Source organism: Anabrus simplex, chromosome 2, assembly GCF_040414725.1.
Source record: "Anabrus simplex isolate iqAnaSimp1 chromosome 2, ASM4041472v1, whole genome shotgun sequence".
NCBI lineage: Eukaryota > Metazoa > Arthropoda > Insecta > Orthoptera > Tettigoniidae > Anabrus > Anabrus simplex.
The window spans coordinates 20,110,397-20,123,035 of record NC_090266.1 but is presented as its reverse complement, the minus strand read 5'-3'; the positions used below and the strand labels follow the sequence as shown (position 1 = coordinate 20,123,035).

Here is a 12,639-nt window from a genome sequence, read left to right as displayed (position 1 = left end):
CATAAATGCCTCTGAATGATTTTAATAATCTACCTTTAATTCCATAGTCCACAGAATGGCGAACATCTTTTAGCTCTCTACCCTGTCAATGCTTTTTCTAGGTCTACGAAGCATAAGCACAGCTGTCTATTCATCTCGTAGCATTTTTCAGTTACCTGGCTCATACTGTAAATCTGATCCTGACAGCCCCTCTGTGGTCTGAAACCACACTGATTTTCATCCAACTTCCTCTCAACCACTGATCGTACCCACCCTTCCAAGATGCCAGTGAATACTTTGCCCGGTATACTAATCAATGGGATACCTCGACAGTTGTTGTAATCCTTCCTGTTCCCTTGCTTATAGATAGGTGCAATTACTGCTTTTGTCCAGTCTGAAGGTACCTTACCAACACTCCATGCTGATCTTACTACTCTATGAAGCCATTTCATCCCTACGTTCCCAATATACTTCACCATTTCAGGTCTAATTTCACCTATGCCTGTTCATTTGTTAAGAATGAAGCCGTGTTTTCCAGTGTTGACTTAGTTAAATGTAACAAAGGCTTTTCAGTCTGTCAAACACACAGCAAATACAATGTAAATTATAACACTATAAACATTCCTGTAAAATACACACTAACATACAAGGAATGACATATTTCGTTCTAAAAGAACATCCTAAGATTCTATCAATTACGTTTTATGGAAAACGTAATATCCATACAAGATACAAAGAACACAAAAACACGATCAGATATAATCGGCATTCAGTCTTCGGGGAGCACATATACGACTGTTCACACCATTTCACAGACATCAACATTGATCTAAAAATTTTACACTTCGAAAATAAAAGTAAATCTTTGAATATAAAAAAAGCGATAGAAATTTACGTCGCAAGAAATGCCAATGCAAATAACCTGAATGAGCATACACATTTAAATAATTCCCCCCTATTCGCTCTATTCACATTATATCTGACAACACCTACTCATTAAATTGCTTTTATAATAATAATAATAATAATAATAATAATAATAATAATAATAATAATAATAATAATAATAATAATAATAATAATACCGTTCCTTACTTTATTCACCTAAATTATTAATTTGCATTCATCCATATTACATAAAAGTACATTTAACATGAAGTAGGTCAATAACCTCTCTCCCCTCTCCAATGTTGATGGAAGGTTCCACAGCGCTCCAGCCGCTTCGCCCTACTTCTCCCTCCCCTCTCCACTGTACAGTATACTCGATTTAATCATCCAATAGGAGAGATCCACATCGCTCTACAAGGTCCCTCCCTCTCTTGCTCTCCACGCGCAGCGTGCCCCACCAAAAACTTTCCACGATCACAGTCCTGAGATAGTATTTGGTGACTGGACGTAGTGCGCTGCGCAGAGTCCAAGAACAAACAAAGAAGAAGAAGAAGTATTTGGTGACAACGGACTTAACATCGGCAGTCTAGATAAGTACGTAAGTTTTCATTATATTAATACTTGTATATATTTTTATTTTGCCTTTACTGTTTCATGTTATCACTAAACTCTCTATCATTGACAAGTTTACGCTACGCAAACAATACTGTACATACATAAGCTTGTTTTTAAGTGATTTGATAGAATCTGAGGATGTTCTTGTAGAACGAAACATGTCATTCTTTGTATGTTAGTGTGTATTTTACAGGTATGTTTATAGTGTTATAATTTACATTGTATTTGCTGTGTGTTTGACTGACTGAAAAGCCTTTGTTACATGTTCCTTTATGACAATGGAGGTTATTTACCATCCTTTCCACTTCCTCAAGCGTAAATTCACCAACATCATTTTCCTCCTCCCCATGAGTTTGGTTGTTCGCAACACAACCAGAAAGATTTCCTTTTACGTTGAGAAGATGTTCAAGGAATTCCCTCCACCTCCGCAGTGATTTCCTGGGATCTATTATCAGTTCACCTAAATTACCCAGAACACTGTTCATTTCCTTTTTCCCTCCCTTCCTAAGATTCCTTATTACTGTCCAGAAGGTTTTCCCTGCTGCTTGTCTTAGCCTTTCCAGGTTATTACCAAAATCTTCCCACGACTTCTTTTTGGATTCAACAACTATTTGTTTCGCTCTGTTTCTTTCATCTACGTACAATTCCCTGTCTGCATCGGCCCTTGTTTGGAGCAATTTCTGAGAAGCCTTCTTTTTACGTTTACAATCTGCTCTCACTTCATCATTCCACCAAGATGTTCGCTTTTTCCCATCTTTACAGACAGTTCTTCCTAGGCATTCCCTTGCTGTTCCTACTACGGCATCCCTGTATGCCACCCATTCCCCTTTTTTTTTTTCCTGAACCTGCTTATAGTCTACTGTTCGGAACTTCTCGCTAATCATATCCATGTACTTCTGTCTAATTTCCTCGCCCTGGAGATTTTCTAACTTTATTCGTTTGCAGACATATTTCACTTTCTCTACCCTAGGCTTAGAGATACTTAGTTCACTGCAGAACAGATGATGGCTTGTATTATCAAAAAATCCCCGAAAAACTGGTACATTCCTAACAGATTTCCTGAATTCAAAGTCTGTTAAGATATAGTCTATTATGGATCTGGTACCCCTAGCCTCCCATGTGTAGCGGTGAATAGCCTTATGCTTGAAGAATGTATTCGTAACTGTTAAACCCATACTAGCACAGAAGTCCAGCAAACGCTTCCCTTTCCAAATTGCTTACATACCTTCCCCACATTTATCAATCAACCTTTCGTATCCTTCAGTTCTACTTCCAACTCTCGCATTGAAATCGCCCATTAGAACTATTCTATCCTTGCTGTTGACCCTGACCACGATGTCACTCAATGCTTCATAAAACTTGTCAACTTCATCCTCATCTGCACCCTCACATGGTGAATACACGGACACAATTCTTGTCCTAATTCCTCCAACTGTCAAATCTACCCACATCATTCGCTCATTTACGTGCCTAACAGAAACTAAGTTGCGTGCAATGGTATTCCTGATAAACAGCCCTACCCCAGACTCTGCCCTTCCCTTTCTAACACCCGTCAAGTACACTTTATAGTCTCCTATCGCTTCCTCGTTATCTCCCATACACTGGAACAATAATCTAACTGGGGTCTTTTTTGCTATTTGTTTTACGTCGCAACGATACAGCTAGGTTTTATGGCGACGATGGGATAGGAAAGGCCTAGGAATAGGAATGAATTGGCCGTGGCCTTATTTAATGTACAACCTCAGCATTTGCCTGGTGTGTAAATGGGAAACCACGGAAAATCGTCTTCAGGGCTGCCGGCAGTGGGGTTCGAACCCACTATCTCCCGAATGCAAACTCATAGCTGCGCGTTCCTAACCGCACGGCCAACTTGCCTGATAACTGGGGTCTTAACAGAGGCTTAAGCGCCCTCTCCTTTAAACGGGCAGGATTTCTCTTCTTGGTGAAACATACGACCTGCTGTCCATCTCACAACATTGTAGCGCTCACAATCCTGTTAGTCTAGAAGTACATCATCATCTGTGATTACTTTTCTTTACTCATATCATTGATATAGTATATAATAAGAAAACATAACGGTCCAATAACCCCCCCCCCCACCTCTTAAAATGTCTCACCTACTCCAATTCTCTGAGTTCTATTTTCTAGACATTTATCCACCAACTGAAACACTCTTTTCTATAGTCTCATTTCCGTCAGTAATCTTCCATGATCTACCCTATCAGAAGCCCATCTGACCTCCTGAATCTAAAATACCTGCTATATCTTGTCGGAATCCTACACCCGAACTGCCTTCTGTCAAATAGTAGAAATTTCTTGTTTATTTAATTGTCCCAGTCACGTTTGCATGCTGAGCTTGTAGATCAACATTATTAGATATCGATGTTTAGTTTGAACATGTTAACTTTCTTTCTTATCTTCTAGAACTGGAGCGTGAAAAGTTTGTTTGTAATGTAAACTAAGAGTGACAGATACAGCACACTGCAGCCCAGGATCAGTAGGATCTTGACCGGGTTCACTAGCTATCATATCACACAACTCCTCATTTCAACTGACGGCAGAGTGAGCCCCATTCCCGGCCTCAGTCTACAATTCAAATTGAACTGGTCGGGAATCGAGCAGATGGCCTGGACTCTGATCATTCGGCCGAGGAAGACGAGCGAGCTGGCTGGGCGTTCGAACTCCACGGTCGGCAGTCATGACGTGTTTTACACCCGTCTGTGTCAAACAAGCTTTATTTTACATCAGACCGGCCGCCACTTATAGCAGAGCCATGATCCCTGGCCTTTTCAGAGCGAGATGGCCGCGTAGCTGGAATGTGGTGAGGTCTAACCCCACTATCTGCAGTGCTTTCCGTAGTTTCACGTTTTCACACAAGGAAACTGTCATGGCCACTTCCTTCTTTTTTCTGTCCCATCCCTGCCGAAAATCTGTCTGAAGACGATTAAGTGCTCTTTCCTCGGAGGCAGGAGCTTCAGAAGAAGTAAAACACAAAGAGAAAGCATGAAATAACTTCAGAGATGCTGGGCCCGAAAGACTTCACACTGTTGCGTTTTACAACCGGCTGCCATAGAATTATAGTCCTTAGGGCCGATTTCTAACCGTCCGCGCAACTTTAGAAAACAGAAGGTGGAAGATTTCTTGTGCTGTTTACTTAGAATAATCCACAGTGACACCTGTGTGCGGTATGACGAAAAGCGCTCACTCATATCAGTTCTCATGAAGCAATTTAATTGTGCCCTTTGTTCTTTTCTTGTTTCTCTCACTAAGTAATACCTATAGAGGGAAGATTGATGAGGAAAGGAAGTCGTTTTCAACAACCACTTGGCATACATAAACAAGCCGAGATGTCGTTTGCTATGCAGACCATGAAGTCAGCAGTCACTTTTAGAGAGAAACTCTATTCTCATCGCAGTCGCGGGTGGTTCCGTTTCGAACAATGGGGTTTTGGAAACGAAAAGAAGACTCCCTGTGGTTCACATTCCACGTCAAACTGGAGATCTCTTGGCTCTGAAAGTAAGACCGAATGCCCTATCTCGCCAATGTTCATTTTGTATACTTCATGTTCTTTATTTTCAGAAACTGCTAAAGATAAATGCATGGAATTTTTGCGGTATATTCCTCAACTCTTACTGTGCTGGGATCTACAATTGGAACTGTGGTTCAATAAATGTGGGAGTAATGATGAACATGAACAATGAAACATAACTCACAAGGTATTAGTCGCAATGACCTGATGGTAGATCCCCAGCTGTATTGTATATCTACATATTATGTACCTGTCAAAATTTCATGGTTATACATTGTATAGTTTTGAAGAAAAAGGAACATTTATTGAGATTTTTAAGTTTCAAGGAAATCAACTCCAAAATTGAAGAGTGAAAAAAGTATCTGAAACTTACCCTATACGTTTTCCTAGACCAATTAGAAGCATCCAGCACCATAATATGACTCCTTACTGGCTAATCTGCTCGTTTCTTCTTCTTTCTTGCTTCTTCTGTTGCCAAATTTGCCGCAAATTCTGCTTTTTGCACCCTTAACCTGTCAAGCTCTTTCAATCCAGATGCCGTATGCTTTACTATTTCTACTCCCAGTTCTTCAAGAACCTTAAGTCTGCCTGAATTCCCATGATTGAAGGTTAATACAGCATCTGAGACCCCTAACTTTAATGTATTATATCCCACAAACACATTTTGAAAGAAATGTGAAACCACAACAAGGATTCAATATGCATATACCTTTATCGCCAATTATTTGGTTGTAAACAGCAATAGGCAGACATCTTAGAGCGCAACAGTATAGCCAACTTCCGGAACTTTAAAATGAGCCAAACCTCAGCCTTCTACGTCAAGAAATTCCTGATATATCAATGACTATACCAATCGGTGCAACATGAAACGAAAATCCATGCAGTGTAGATGTAAATTTAAAAAATAATTGAAAATACTTCTAGGACGAATTTCTATATAAATGATACACCAAAATGTTCGCTAAAGTTCAAGTCGTAACATAAGTCAATAAACGAAAAACGTCATATTTTTAGATTTTGGCGTTCAGTCTTACCAGAACACAACACCGTCACTTAGAACGTGAGATATCGTGGCTCTGAACACAACACAGTCACTTAGAACGTGAGATATTGTGGCTCTGAACACAACACAGTCACTTAGTACTGGAGATCTCGTGGCTCTGAACACATCACAGTCACTTAGAACGTGAGATATCGTGGCTCTGCACACAACACAGTCACTTAGAACGTGAGATCTTGTGGCTCTGAACACAACACAGTCACTTAGAACTGGATATCTCATGGCTCTGAACACAACACAGTCACTTAGAACGTGAGATCTCGTGGCTCTGAACACAACACAGTCACTTAGAACGTGAGATCTTGTGGCTCTGAACACAACACAGTCACTTAGAACTGGATATCTCATGGCTCTGAACACAACACAGTCACTTAGAACGTGAGATCTCGTGGCTCTAAACACATCACAGTCACTTAGTACTGGAGATCTCGTGGCTCTGAACACCACAAAGTCACTTAGTACTGGAGATCTCGTGGCTCTGAACTCAACAAAATCACTTAGTACTGGAGATCTCGTGGCTCTGAACACAACACAGTCACTTAGAACGTGAGATCTCGTGGCTCTGAACACAAGACAGTCACTTAGAACTGGATATCTCATGGCTCTGAACACAACACAGTCACTTAGAACGTGAGATCTCGTGGCTCTAAACACATCACAGTCACTTAGTACTGGAGATCTCGTGGCTCTGAACACCACAAAGTCACTTAGTACTGGAGATCTCGTGGCTCTGAACTCAACAAAATCACCTAGTACTGGAGATCTCCTGGCTCTGAACTCAACAGTCACTTAGTACTGGAGATCTCGTGGCTCTGAACTCAACAAAATCACTTAGTACTGGAGATCTCGTGGCTCTGAACTCAACAAAGTCACTTAGTACTGGAGATCTCGTGACTCTGAACACAACACAGTCACTTAGTACTGGAGATCTCGTGGCTCTGAACACAACACAGTCACTTAGTACTGGAGATCTCGTGGCTCTGAACACATCACAGTCACTTAGTACGTGAGATCTTGTGGCTGTGAACACATTACAGTCACTTAGTACTGGAGATCTCGTGGCTCTGAACACAACACAGTCACTTAGAACTGGAGATCTCGTGGCTCTGAACACCACAAAGTCACTTAGTACTGGAGATCTCGTGGCTCTGAACACAACAGTCACTTAGAACTGGAGATCTTGTGGCTGTGAACACAACACAGTCACTTAGAACTGGAGATCTCGTGGCTCTGAACACAACAGTCACTTAGAACTGGAGATCTTGTGGCTGTGAATACAACACAGTCACTTAGAACTGGAGATCTCGTGACTCTGAACACAACACAGTCACTTAGTACTAGAGATCTTGTGGCTGTGAACACAACACAGTCACTTAGAACTGGATATCTCATGGCTCTGAACTCAACAGTCACTTAGTACTGGAGATCTCGTGGCTCTGAACTCAACAAAATCACTTAGTACTGGAGATCTCGTGGCTCTGAACACAACACAGTCACTTAGTACTGGAGATCTCGTGGCTCTGAACACAACACAGTCACTTAGTACTGGAGATCTCGTGGCTCTGAACACATCACAGTCACTTAGTATTGGAGATCTTGTGGCTGCGAACACATTACAGTCACTTAGTACTGGAGATCTGGTGGCTCTGAACACAACACAGTCACTTAGTACTGGAGATCTTGTGGCTCTGAACACCACAAAGTCACTTAGTACTGGAGATCTCGTGGCTCTGAACACAACACAGTCACTTAGAACTGGAGATCTCGTGGCTCTGAACACCACAAAGTCACTTAGTACTGGAGATCTCGTGGCTCTGAACACAACAAAATCACTTAGTACTGGAGATCTCGTGGCTCTGAACTCAACAAAGTCACTTAGTACTGGAGATCTCGTGACTCTGAACACAACACAGTCACTTAGTACTGGAGATCTCGTGGCTCTGAACACAACACAGTCACTTAGTACTGGAGATCTCGTGGCTCTGAACACATCACAGTCACTTAGTACTGGAGATCTTGTGGCTCTGAACACAACACAGTCACTTAGTACTGGAGATCTCGTGGCTCAGAACACAACACAGTCACTTAGTACTGGAGATCTCGTGGCTCTGAACACATCACAGTCACTTAGTACTGGAGATCTTGTGGCTGTGAACACAACACAGTCACTTAGTACTGGAGATCTCGTGGCTCTGAACACATCACAGTCACTTAGTACTGGAGATCTTGTGGCTGTGAACACAACAGTCACTTAGTACTGGAGATCTCGTGGCTCTGAACACATCACAGTCACTTAGTACTGGAGATCTCGTGGCTCTGAACACAACAGTCACTTAGAACGTGAGATCTCGTGACTCTGAACACAACAGTCACTTAGAACTGGAGATCTCGTGGCTCTGAACACAACAGTCACTTAGAACTGGAGATCTTGTGGCTGTGAACACAACACAGTCACTTAGAACTGGAGGTCTCGTGACTCTGAACACAACACAGTCACTTAGAACCGGAGATCTCGTGGCTCTAAACACAACAAAGTCACTTAGAACTGGAGATCTCGTGACTCTAAACACAACAAAGTCACTTAGAACTGGAGATCTCGTGACTCTAAACACAACAAAGTCACTTAGAACTGGAGATCTCGTGGCTCTAAACACAACAAAGTCACTTAGAACGTGAGATCTCGTGACTCTGAACACATCACAGTCACTTAGTACTGGAGATCTTGTGGCTGTGAACACAACGCAGTCACTTAGAACTGGAGATCTCGTGGCTCTAAACACATCGCAGTCACGGAAAATAGCAAATTCGTTCACTTATTCTTGGTATTGAGCTTCTTTAATACTGCAGAGCATTTCAAATTAGTAAAAATTAAATGCAAAGTGGTGATAAATAAGGTTATTGGTTTTTCATCCCACTAACTACTTTTATGGTTTTCGTAAACGCCGAGATGCCTGATTTTTGTCCCGCAGGAGTTATTTTAAGTGGCGGTAAATCTAGGTAACCCTTTGCTAGCCCCACAGTGCCTGTTACATGCAGGACCTGGCTTGGATTCACAGTCGCTGCAATGGAGTTCATTCTATCTCATAATAATAATAATAATAATAATATAATAATAATAATAATAATAATAATAATAATAATAATAATAATAATAATAATAATAATAATAATAATAATAATAATAATAATAATTTTGTGTGGGTGTTTCTAGCCGGGTGCAGCCCTTGTAAGGCAGGCCCTCCGATGAGGGTGGGCGGCATCTGCCATGTGTAGGCAACTGCCTGTTATTGTGGTGGAGGATAGTGTTACGTGTGGTGTGTGAGTTGCAGGGATATTGGAGATAGCACAAACACCCAGCCACCGAACCATTCGAATTAACCAATGAAGGTTAAAATCCCCGACCCGGCCGGGAATCGAACCCGGGACCCTCTGAACCGAAGGCCAGGACGCTGACCACTGAGCCAACGAGTCGGATTCTGTCTCATGAGAGCGACTAAGTGACTGCCTGATATGTGAGGTAGTGGATCGGGTCACGCCATGTGGATCATCAGCCATGGCGCTGGACACGAGGTTCATAACTCCGTCAGTTCACCAAGAGCTACAAATTACATTAAAATATTCTAATTTCTGACACAATTTTGATTACAATGTTCACTTTGTGAGTGAAATGGACTCTCAAACATGTCGAAGTTGTGACTTTTTTTATTACAGGAACAGTTGTTAACTCTCATCAAGGAACTGAGAAAGTAAGAGATGAAATCATTGTGGCATTTTACGTCGAGTCCTCGAGCCAGAAAATTTAACAAGTCCCGGATCTAGCCGGGAATCGAACCCGGAGCCTCTTTCCCTCCGAACCAAAGGTCACTACGCCAAGGAAATTCTCCTTTTCCCATTTCCCCGATTATGCAAGATTGTGGCAATAATATTATCAGCTTTATACATACTAATTTCCAAAGCTTCCTGCAGAATCATGCAATACAATAAATAATGTTTGCAGCAGATAACCGTGCATGCTGGTCCGTGTTGTACGGGACCGTGAAGCAAACAGTCTTCATAACCAACATTTTTGTTTTATTTTCTAGCTTCTTGAAACTGAGAATAAAGCTTTCGATACATTGTTTCCTTCCAGTTCGAACGTCTGTCAATGACAGCTTTTTCGTGCAGGACTTGCTGATAGTGAGCCCTTTATGTTTAGGAATGCAGCTGGAACTCGACGGCTTGTTCTCTCATTCGATTCGGGAAATTCTTGTTCGAGTCTCGAACTCCGTTCTTCATCATCGAGTGTGAACGGGGAACGAGTTTCGTGATCAAAATCTCTGCACCTGTCAGCATATTCCTATAGATTTCTCCATATAACGATGAACGTCTGTTTGATTAAAGTCAATTAAATCATTTACAAACTGGCCCATTTCTTCTTTCGCACTTATTTCACACGTAGAAGAAAACCCTTTCCGCGGAAATAACTCGGTGCGACTGTTCTCAGTACAAAGACCTCTCACATTTCGAACATCACTTCCGGCCTAAAATCGCTTGCTTCTTTGCTCGTTTTCTTTTTTATTCAAATCCTAGCCAAATCTCTCTGTAATGTGTTCCTTGGTTCAATACCCTCAAGCGTTTTTTATTTTTGTCCACACCGAATGTAGTTATAAGGGCTGAAGTGAAACTCTACATTGACTCACATTAGCGCTCGTAGTGGAGCTTAAGTGAAACTCTACATTGACTCACATTAGCGCTCGTAGTGCAGCTTAAGTGAAACTCTACATTGACTCACATTAGCGCTCGTAGTGCAGCTTAAGTGAAACTCTACATTGACTCACATTAGCGCTCGTAGTGGTGCTTAAGTGAAACTCTACATTGACTCACATTAGCGCTCGTAGTGCAGCTTAAGTGAAACTCTACATTGACTCACATTAGCGCTCGTAGTGGTGCTTAAGTGAAACTCTACATTGACTCACATCAGCGCTCGTAGTGGTGCTTAAGTGAAACTCTGCATTGACTCACATTAGCGCTCGTAGTGCAGCTTAAGTGAAACTCTACATTGACTCACATTAGCGCTCGTAGTGCAGCTTAAGTGAAACTCTACATTGACTCACATTAGCGCTCGTAGTGCAGCTTAAGTGAAACTCTACATTGACTCACATTAGCGCTCGTAGTGGTGCTTAAGTGAAACTCTGCATTGACTCACATTAGCGCTCGTAGTGGAGCTTAAGTGAAACTCTACATTGACTCACATTAGCGCTCGTAGTGCAGCTTAAGTGAAACTCTGCATTGACTCACATTAGCGCTCGTAGTGGTGCTTAAGTGAAACTCTGCATTGACTCACATTAGCGCTCGTAGTGGTGCTTAAGTGAAACTCTGCATTGACTCACGTTAGCGCTGGTAGTGGTACTTAAGTGAAACTCTGCATTGACTCACGTTAGCGCTGGTAGTGGTGCTTAAGTGAAACGCTGCATTGTCTCACGTTAGCGCTGGTAGTGGTACTTAAGTGAAACTCTGCATTGACTCACATTAGCGCTGGTAGTGGTGCTTAAGTGAAACTCTGCATTGACTCACATTAGCGCTGGTAGTGATAGAAAATGCGAACCGCTAATCTAATCGACCGGATGACGATGGTTAAGAAAAGGATTGTAATTTTTACGAATAAATAAATTAATTATTCTCATATTTTATTATATTTTATTTACCTAAAATTCGTAGCTCACATCCCTGGGATGTTTTCATCATTGAAGGGCTAGAACTATGGATTACAGAATATTATTTAACAAAAAATATTTTTAAAATGTGTATTGTTATAAAACAACAAAACTTTAAACACTTCGTGGTGAAATCTTTCATGATATGTACAGTGCTCAGTTCAGACGTAAACTGCCGATGCATTAGGAGTATTCGGGAGTGGGAACTGTCCGGGTATAAACCCTAATATCGTGCTGGCTGTTTTCAAAAATGTATCTTCGATTTGTTGACGAAGAATTGCAGTGTGTTAACAGTTAGGTTCCACCGAAATCTTTTACAAACGGAGAGTTCTCAGAAGATGAGCTACTAACATACAAATTGCAATGCCGGACCAGATGTCTATTGTAATGTACGTCATACAGTACTTTCTCTGTAGAGTCTTTAACATCAAGTTTTTATTTCTTATAGTTGACTCTATCTTTTGGAATCAATTTAAGAAAGCTTCATAGTTATTTTCAGTTAAGACTATATAAAATTCTATTTTCTTCCACTCTCGCGGGGACACTTAAAATCGTCCGGCCCATACGCCGATACCTACTCTGCGTATTTGACGATACATAAGTAGATAATGCCTACATTCCTAATTGGTAATCCAGTACGGAGTATTCGTGGATAGTGGCTGTGTGAGGATTATTATTACTTATCTCTTCACCCAACGAAAAAAAAACTAATTCCCTAAAGAAGCGACATACTGAGCACCACGCAAACTGATGTGCTGGAACGACTAATTCAGAGTTAGGATACAATAGTACGTACATCAGGACTATGATCCCTCAAGACAGAAGATTATCATGTTTATAGATCAAGAAAAAACGCTCCGTTAATTAGATATGCT

At 41.3% G+C, this 12,639-nt stretch overlaps 1 protein-coding gene across 3 annotated transcripts in view; it reads right to left on the bottom strand.

Moving 5' to 3' along the window:
* Window positions 1-12,639, bottom strand: part of LOC136863886 (uncharacterized) — a 381,085-nt gene that overhangs the window by 231,827 nt on the left and 136,619 nt on the right. The window contains exon 1 of one of the 3 annotated variants that reach the window (XM_067140281.2): window positions 5,385-5,406. The exons of the other annotated variants lie outside the window; for them this stretch is intronic. The gene's annotated coding sequence lies outside the window, so the exon portion shown is untranslated. Of the gene's footprint in view, window positions 1-5,384; window positions 5,407-12,639 lie in introns of those variants that run through there. 3 annotated transcript variants of the gene reach the window in all.